Genomic DNA, 9,801 nt, shown 5'->3' with positions numbered 1-9,801 from the left:
TTATATGGTTAGTCTGGCGTTTTAAGTGATTTGCCTCAGGTGCACTGTGGAGTGAGTCAGACTGTTTTTAATGCAGGCTAGCTGATACCATAGAAATGTGCTAGCCTAGCACTAGCCTACAACCACGAAACTCTCCAAATATAATAACTGCATGAATTACGAAAAAAAATATCTCCATAAATAAGCAACACTCTGGAAAACTAGGAAATGAGGCCCTATGTCAAAAATCCTGAAATATCCCTTTAAGTAGATCCAGACCTCCAGATACAGTATGTTCTCGACCGAGTACAAAACTCATTAGCCTTCTTTCATTAGTTTTGCTGTTGCACCTGTTTGCTCTGTGCCATTTGCATGTTGTTTGCCGTGAGCCAAGGACCTTTGAAATACCGTTTTAAAAGCAGACGTAGTGCCTCCTGAAATCCTGTGATGTGAGCGTGTGTAAACAGCGGGATGCCTGTTATACCTGTCTACTGCTCAACAACTTTTCTGCAGGGCTTTTCCAGAAGTTTACTGTGGGATAACAAGCCCTCGGTAATCAAGCACCCAGCATTCAGGCACTTTCACAGTCACTAAAATTGTGTTTACAGCAACTGGAGGCCTACTGTCTAAAAGTAATAACTGGCACAAAGAAGTTCACAATAATTAAAGTATTGCGTGGGCGTGGCCGTGACTAATTATGCGAGGACTATTAAGACATTGTCTGGTTTGATTTTATGTGAAGTAATTACTACTTTGGTGTTTACAAAGCATTACTGGTGATTCATGACGCTGTCAGCAGTTACATATTGGCTGCGTCCTCCTGTCCGGCAACACTTTCACACAGGACTCAGGAGGACACCGGCTTGTCTCCTCCCAGTGTCAATAAGCTGGGGAAAGAAGGCATTCAGTTCTGCTGCACCTTCTTCCTGGAATGATCTGCAAACCAGCAATAGACATAATGAACGGATCTCACTAAACACTGTATGTTTAGGGACTTGAAATTGTCAGGGTGAAAGGTTTTTCCTGCTGCCTACGCCTTACTTTATATATATTGTTCACTTATCGGATGTGGTTGGGTTTTTCAATGTTAATGCGCGTGAGTGTTTTGTACCAAGCTCTGTTATTGCTTGATGAAAAGTAGCTGCCTCTCGGGTATTATTTATTTAAAAATCTGACTGTTCTGCTCAGATACCCTTTAACTTTGATAATGACGCCAGCCATTTGAGGCATATTTAAAGTACATGATTATTAGGGCTATGGTAATAACAGGCACTGAACACCTCATGAGGTATTTAGTGGAACATGGAGATTGTGGTTTTACAAAACTGTAAACAAAGTCATGCTACTGTGAGGAGCAGGTCATGTCATGCAAGCTATTCAAATACACTTTACTATACTTCTGTAGTACAAATACACTTTACTATACTTCTGTAGTACAAATACACTTTACTATACTTCTGTAGTACAAATACACTTTACTATACTTCTGTAGTACAAATACACTTTACTATACTTCTGTAGTACAAATACACTTTACTATACTTCTGTAGTACAAACACACTTTACTATACTTCTGTAGTACAAATACACTTTACTATACTTCTGTAGTACAAATACACTTTACTATACTTCTGTAGTACAAATACACTTAACTATACTTCTGTAGTGCAAATATACTTCACTATACTTGTGTAGTACAAATAAACTTTATTATACTTGTGCAGTACAAATAAACTTTACTTTACTTGTGTAGTACAAATAAACTTTACTTTAATTGTGTAGTACAAATAAACTTTACTTTACTTGTGTAGTACAAACAAACCACTATACTTCTGTAGTACAAATACACTTTACTATACTTCTGTAGTACAAATAAACTTTACTATACTTGTGTAGTACAAATAAACTTTACTATACTTGCGCCGTACAAATACACTTTACTATACTTGTGCAGTATAAATAAACTTTACTTTACTTGTGTAGTGCAAATAAACTTTACTATACTTGTGCAGTACAAATAAACTTTACTATACTTGTGTAGTACAAATAAACTTTACTATACTTGTGTAGTACAAACAAACTACTATACTTGCGCAACATGAATAAACTTTACTATACTTGTGCAGTAAAGTTTATTTGTATAGCACTTTCACAGGCGAATTGAAAACAATAAAATAACAGCATAAAATAGAACAAAAGTAAGAATCAATAAACAAAAAGCGCTCCTACATAATAAAGTCTTTAGTTTTCTGTAGCTCCGTAATGTTACTCTGCTCTGAACTGAGTGCAAATTAGGTCACTGTATATCCTAGGTCTGTCTAAATGTTCCTAGTCAGATTTACATACTCTAAAATACATGTATGAAGAGAATGCAGTTTCATTTGTTAATGGAACAATTATCAACAACAATTAATTTTCATCTCTATTTATATACAACTATATATTTTCCTTGCAGTAATGAGGTTAGGAATGAAGTACCGTAATACTGTATATAAATGTATGGCCTGCTGTAGTGAGGGGCCGGCCTGGGCAGCGTTTTAAGGACAAACCTATGCGGTGCATCGGTTGCATGTTATTGTAAACAAATGAGTTGCCTGACATGGAGCTGTGGAAGCTCAGCGCAGTCGGATACAAAGAAATGTGGGAATGGGTGTGTCTGCAGCTCATAGGTGTGTCAACCAGAGCGAACTAGCACAAACAGCTTGGCTCAGACACACAATGACTCACCGATGATAGCTTTAATAAAAACAGGGCAGCTTGACTACAGAGGACACAAAAACTAGAGGATTAGTGGTGGCCGGACAGTTGGGTTAAACTTGCAGAGCAAATCACTGTGTGGTTGTGTATGATTAAAATTCCCCAAAGCATAAGGGAAGTCACATGTTGCTGATTGGAGAGACATGCATATCACAATATGATTTAATAGAACTATGTTTTTGATTTCTCCTCTACAAAACAATACTTCTTCTGGCTGCACTTAAATGTAATGCAGCCAAATCTGGGAGTAGCTGCGCATTTGATTGTGCAACACGGGATTATAGACAAGAACAAAGAAGTTTTAAAAACTTAACACAAAATCATTTTGAGCAATACAAATCAACCTCAACACTCTCAATCATGTCTATATACATGAAAATAAAATGGAACATAACCTGATAAAAATGGTGTTCATTTTAAGCAAAATGTCACACTTATGAAGGGAAGTTGCCCAAAGACGACACATGAAAGCAGCTGAACTTGGCACCGGGCCTATAGCAGTGAGTCATCACGAGAAGTTTCTCGATCACAAGACAAGTACACAAGGCACATAACTACAGAACATAACTTTGCAGTACAAAACATACATACAAATGGAAAATCTAGTTGTGTACTTCTTGTGTATATAATGGAAACACTAAATCAATAATTTTTGTCCTTCATTCGTGGTCAAAAGTCTCTGAAGTTTGATGCACTTAAACTTCACTTGTGCTCCAACGCAAACACAAACCAGACTGTGCAAATAGAGATGTTCTTTGTATTCCGTGTTTATTGGATCTTTTTTGGACAATGCTGCATTGTCAGTGTTGATAAATGCTTTAGCATACAAGAGAAGGTAGAAGAGACCAGTGTCGGCATGTAGAGCAAACAGACTAGTCATTTGTTCTTCTTTGTAACTTTTTAATCATTATTATTTTCTACAGAAATTATTACTACACAATGAACACATTTTTGTATAATGTATTATGTGAATTTGGCAGTAGTATGGCTGTACAATTTTGCTAAAAAGTGCTAAAAACAAAACAAAAAAGATATATTGGGAATAAATGACAAATTATGGCATTTCCTTGATAGTTTGTTTGCTATAACAATGCAGCTACGTTTGGTCAGCCAAGTGGACCAAATGTCATTCATTCACTTTCCTTTAAGATTAGTGCTTCAAAAGACAGACAGTGAGCATGAAGTACCTCAGATAGGCAAGGCATGCTTATTTGTAGAGCACAATTCAAACACAAGGCAAATCAAAGTGCTTCACAGCTACATCAAATTACAAGAAAGCAGATCAAATCATTCCATAAAACATTAACATAAAAATGTATTAATTACAGTAAAAAGAGCGCAGACAAAATACTTTCAATTGTCATATGGACAGGTTTGCAAGAACTGTTTGCAGCTTGGATTTGAACATTGTCAGAGTTGAGGCCAGTCTCACATCCTCAAATACAGTGCCCGACCCGTGCCTGATATGTTAAATCACCATAGCAACTCATCATTGATAATTTGGTCATCTGAGTGGAATTCCCCACAGCGCACGCAGATGATTCAAGGCAAACTGTTCCTTTGGTGCAAAGAAGAATGTAAGGGAAAAAAGGGGAATGAGAGACAGATTGAATTGTGGTTTCCACTGCAAGTTGTGAGTCACGAACACGAGGGAGGAACAGAGAGGGGGAAAGCCGACTATTCTGGGATGGCTGCTATAGCAACATAATAAGCAAGGGGCAGGTACTACGAGGATGTTTCCATGGTAATGCTCTGTGTGTGTGTGTGTGTGTGTGTGTGTGTGTGTGTGTGTGTGTGTGTGTGTGTGTGTGTGTGTGTGTGTGTGTGTGTGTGTGTGTGTGTGTGTGTGTGTGTGTGTGTGTGTGTGTGTGTGTGTGTGTTTGAATGAATGTCACATGTGAAACAAAAGTTTAAACTGTAGTAACTTCTGTGTTATGACGCACAATCTAGATACACACAGGCTTACACCCCATTATGGTGTTTTGTGATCACAATGCACTATTGTGCCAATAGTTGTAGCTCTGCATCAAACCAACTCCAACCCCTGGAAACACCTTCGTCAAGCCCGGTCTTGCGGCTGCCAACACACTGTGCAATCATAAGGATTAGGCCGATTGAACAGCAGCCTAGAGGTGTATAAGTGTTGCTCAATTGCTGCATACAACTGTATTACATACTGCATCTGCATGACTTTCACAGATAGCAAGAAAGTAAGTGCTTTATGTGTCATTGTACAATAATACAACTAAACTGTGTAGAACAGATGTGTAGATAGCCCTGCAAATATGGTTTCCTTGGCAGTAAAGTTTAGAGTGATGTGGGGTTTTGCAACAGGTTCTCCAGTGTGGCTCAACTCCCATCAGCGCTGCAACACAAGCTGATACCGTTCTGCGCGGCACATTCCAGCCATAACTGTAAACATTCCAATACTCACAGTCTGAAGTTGGCTGAGACGTAACCACCAGCAAGTCAATACTTGAAGTATCAATCAGCTCTTTCTAACACAGTTCTGAGGTAGAGGCTTTCTCTGGAGGACAACAGGGCTAAGAGACTTAAGACAAACACAATTTTACCCCACGTAACTATTTACAGACATAATTGCCCTCCTCTCTCAGAAGAATATAATTGGCCTCCTCTTCAAAAACTAGAGTTTGGGAACACACCCAATCCACAGACAAAGCTTTTGTGTCTGTGCCTTAATATGTATTATGTACGCATGGTGTTCACTTCCTAAATTAGTACTCGTGCCACTGGTTTCACCAAACTTCTCAAAGTAAAACTGTAAGCAAGCATCCCCTGTTCTTTACTAGACAGCTATAAAAGTATGTATAACAGTTGACTCTTGTTTAACAATATCTTCAACTGCCCCACCTCCAGAGTCTTGTAATTTGAGACAGAAGCAACACTGGGGTTTCATGTCCAAAAGAGCAGGGGCTGTCTGTTTTCCCTCTGCTGTACCTCGCCTCTCTTCCCTCAAGTCAAGCATTTTTCCCTGCCAAGTGGCAACCTTTGTTGCAAGGCAACACAACATCTTCAGAAAATAACCCGTGAAGACATCACATCACCTAAACAAAAGCTACCTCGAGTAAAACCACACCATGCTGCCGCGCCTGCCTGACTGCTATACAATATCATCTCATCTTTGCTCGCCTTCTGCAGTTATTTCCCCTCAGCAGACTCACCTTTGACCCGGCTCATTCCATTCCAGGACTGATTTACAATAATGCGTTAAAGTGCCACAGGGAAATGTGCTGCACACCCACATTTAAATGTAAAAATGTGAGACAAATGGAGGCCACTTTGACTGAGGTAAATTTTGTATAGTAACTTAATTATTTTACTTTATTTACTTGAATTTGGTCAGACTTCGTGCTTTTTTTTGCTTTTGTCTACTGTCTGCATTGTTTGCAATGAGTTAAATGTGAACTGGGGACAAATGGGGTTAAGCATGCCTGAAGTGCTGACTACAGTCTCCCTCGTTCCATTCAGTAATGTTTATGATATGTGTGTGCATTTGTGCATTACGTTACTCGTAGCCCAGCCCAGACTACGGTCGAGGAAACCTCTAAAGCTGAGGGCGGGACTATGTGGTAGTAGAGTGTTGTCATTGTCAACTCGGGACGTCAGATACATTACAACACTATTCATTTCTGAGCTCAGTACTGTGGAGGACAGGGCATTGGGAAGATTGTGAATGAAAATTATTCCAGTTTGAACAGTGAGAAATACCTGCATATATTATTTTTTATTACCAATTTAATCATTTTTAATGCTGAAAGTAACATCAAATCATTTTGTTGATCAATCAACTTTGGTATGCAATCAGTGAAATCAATTAATTAATGCATTAAACATTCTTATATTATCCCATATTGACTCCAAGCTTGGACTGTGTTACAGAACACTTTTTCTTCCTAAATCTGACTATCTTATATCTTCAATTCAACTGGACTTGCTTTTTTGGACATGTCTCTCGCAATTGAGACACTGAGTCTCACGGGACTGACCTGTATAAATAAAGGATTCATTAAAAAAAAAATTGATTAAAAGAACTTAAAGGAGCTGTACCGGATTTTACTTCTAGAAATGGAATGAAACTTATTTTTTACCCTCCTTTCGTATATTGTAAACTCATACATTTGTGGGGCACTGTGCATCAAATTATAAAACTTTCAGGCTATTTTTCTCACATTTTTGTGAAAGCGACCCTGAAAAGTGATGGTGCAAGTTGTGAAATGTGCCGATAAACTTGTCCCTGTTAAGAATTTGGATCCAACAAATATATTAGGAAAGTTACGAATGAGTTTGGACCACAGCATTTACATTTAACATTTTCATTTAGTAGCTTCCCCTTTCATTGTTTGCAATAAAACAAAAATCAGGTATAGGGCCTTTAAGTTTTAAGGAACACTTAATTGACCTCAAAGGGACATTTGACCACAGAAATGAACTCATCCTCCAGTGCCACTTAACCAGGTCCCGGGTTGGACACCACGCTAGGATCCCCGGGCTGGACGGTGCCTTACGGTGCAGTGTTTGCATGTTCTCCCCGTGCCGGCAGAGCCACCTTAACCAATGGGCTAGCAGGGGCTGGAGCCCAGGGGCCTACCATAGTCAAGGGCCTATAAGAATTAAGGGCAAAAAAAAGAAAAGGTGATTAGTTGATTTTCATGTCAATCACTTCACTGTGCGTGAGGGATACATGTAGGAGTAGCAGGGTTAGGGTTTTTGTGGGATTTAGGGTTAGGGTTGAGGTTATAGTTTAGTATTAGGGTAAGGGTTTGCACTGAAGGGGGGTGGGGGCCTACAATTCTGTTTAAAGGGGCTAGTTGGCCATTTTATACTCACTACTGCCACCTCAGGTCATACATGTAACTGCACCTTCTATATTAAGCTCGTGCCTGACAGCACTTTGGCCCCGAAGTGACAACTTTTTGAGTGACAGTGCAGGATTTTAGAGGCAGTTGTGGTGAACAGGTCGGGGCTCATTCTAGGGTATGGCTGGAACATGTAGGGGGAGGAAAATACATAATTTTAACATTTTTAAACTCTGTATAGTCCCTTTAAGCCACGGGGCCTTTCCTCCAGGTGTTCGAATTTCCCCTACCACAAAAAAAAGGGATTAGGGTTAGGGTTAGGACTCCTTTTTTTTCTGTAGTGTGCGATCATATTTCTCTAGATTATCTTTGGGGCCTAACCCTGCTCTAAAGCAACGTGACAGGAGCAACGCCCATATCCCAAATCTTAAGATGAATCTAGGCAGAACTTTCAAGCTGGAAGTAGCCTATTGTGCATGTTTTCATGGAGTAAAGCGAAGGACCCACCCAGACACGGCTAGAGTGCAAACTTCATGCAGAAAAGCCCACAGAGTCAAGAGATAAAACCCATGACCTTCTTGCTGTGAGGTGAGACTTCTAACCACTCGGCGCCTCTTGGATAAATTCAAAATAGTTGCGATGACAATACTTGCCATCACGCTTGTTAAGACACAATGCTTCCCAAGAACATGGGTTTAGATTTGTGTTTTTGTGTTCCCTGCACAGCCTGACTTTATTCCAGATGTGCCCCTTCCTTGCAACAGATGCTCAGCACATGCCTATAGCTCCATCGGGGGGCTCACAACCTCACAGGGACCTGGTGGTGAAACAATGCAGCCTCTCTCTGTTCTTCCCTCACACACAGGTACTCCTTCTCTTCGGATACCCCCACCCCCTTTTGTGTATGGACTCAAAAATGTACAGCGAGCTAGGAGCGGCAAAGAGGAAGGAAAAAGAAATAGTGTGTGTCAGGCCAGGGGAGAAATAAAGCACGGGGGGGAGGACTGTTGGCAGGGCTGCACGAGAAATGTTGCTGTTGGCATGAGCTTGTGTATTGTTCTTGTGAGTTCAACTATTTAACTCTGAAGTTGCACCAATTAAGTACCGAAATGCATTAGAGTTCATAAATACCTATTGCAGCTTGATATAAAGACGTGATGGCTTTTCAACAACAACTATGCTTTTTTTGCTTTACATTTTCTATAGGAAATGAGAAAATGCTCTAGTTGTCCTCATCTCTCCTTTGGCATCCGAAGGGTTAGCAATAGGTAGTGTTGCAACTGGAACACACAGCACAGGGTGAAGCTATTTGCTCAAGTTACAGCCCTGCTTCTCCGTGAGCCACAGGATGGGTGAGTCATGTGTTCAAGGACTTGGGCGCTTCACTGTTGTGGGAACATTTCCATTTTCTGATTTCCATGAGGCCGCAGAACAAACTAAAATGGCCTCCGTGATTCAGTTTAAAAGATGGTTGCACCTACATGACACTGAATCACTGCGGATATGAATAACATGACTCATGTGCTCCATACTTCTTCATTCCTTAATATTTTAAGCTGGGGCAATGCAGTTAATCAAAATTGCATTTCCTACTTTGCTCAGTCTCAATGTTTGTCAATTGTAGAGTACAATTTCATAATTAATGTCATTCCAGATGGTCTAAAGGTTTTTGAGAGGAAAACATTTTTTGTTACTTTATCTAGGTCAATCCTGACTACGCTCCCAAACCATATTAGCAAAAACTGTTAATACAAACAAAATGTAATTATGAGCACTATGGGCACTATAACCATGTGAACTAGCCATTGGTCAATCGGTGTGTTTAAGATTAAGATGAGCCAGGCCGGCTCATCCGCTGCAAGTGGCTGCAAGTGGCTGCAATTGAGCGGTGCATCACCTGCAGCCGTGACGCAATTTGTGCAATGATCGTAATTGATGGGCAAAGAAAGCCCTTCTCTTGGGCCTCATGGCGGGGAGCTGACATTGCTGTAGTGCCACCCCCTGGTGGCCAAAGGCGACTCTAAAAGACACTTGGTAAACAGGGTTTACACCTCCCTTGCACTGCTTAAAAGCCTGGCTCCAAAGTTTGTTTGTTTTTCTCCTAAAAATGACTATGACCATGTGACAACGCTGGGCTAGTTTTCATATTTTCAACCACTCTGTTTTTTGTACATAGGCAATAAAAGTGGAAGCCTAAATCTATGATTGACAGGCTCTGGAGCTCTGTGGAGATTCCGCCCGCCCTGCG

The sequence above is a fragment of the Gobius niger genome (genome assembly GCF_951799975.1).
Source record: "Gobius niger genome assembly, chromosome: 5".
NCBI classification, from domain to species: domain Eukaryota; kingdom Metazoa; phylum Chordata; class Actinopteri; order Gobiiformes; family Gobiidae; genus Gobius; species Gobius niger.
Note: the sequence above shows the minus strand (reverse complement) of the source record.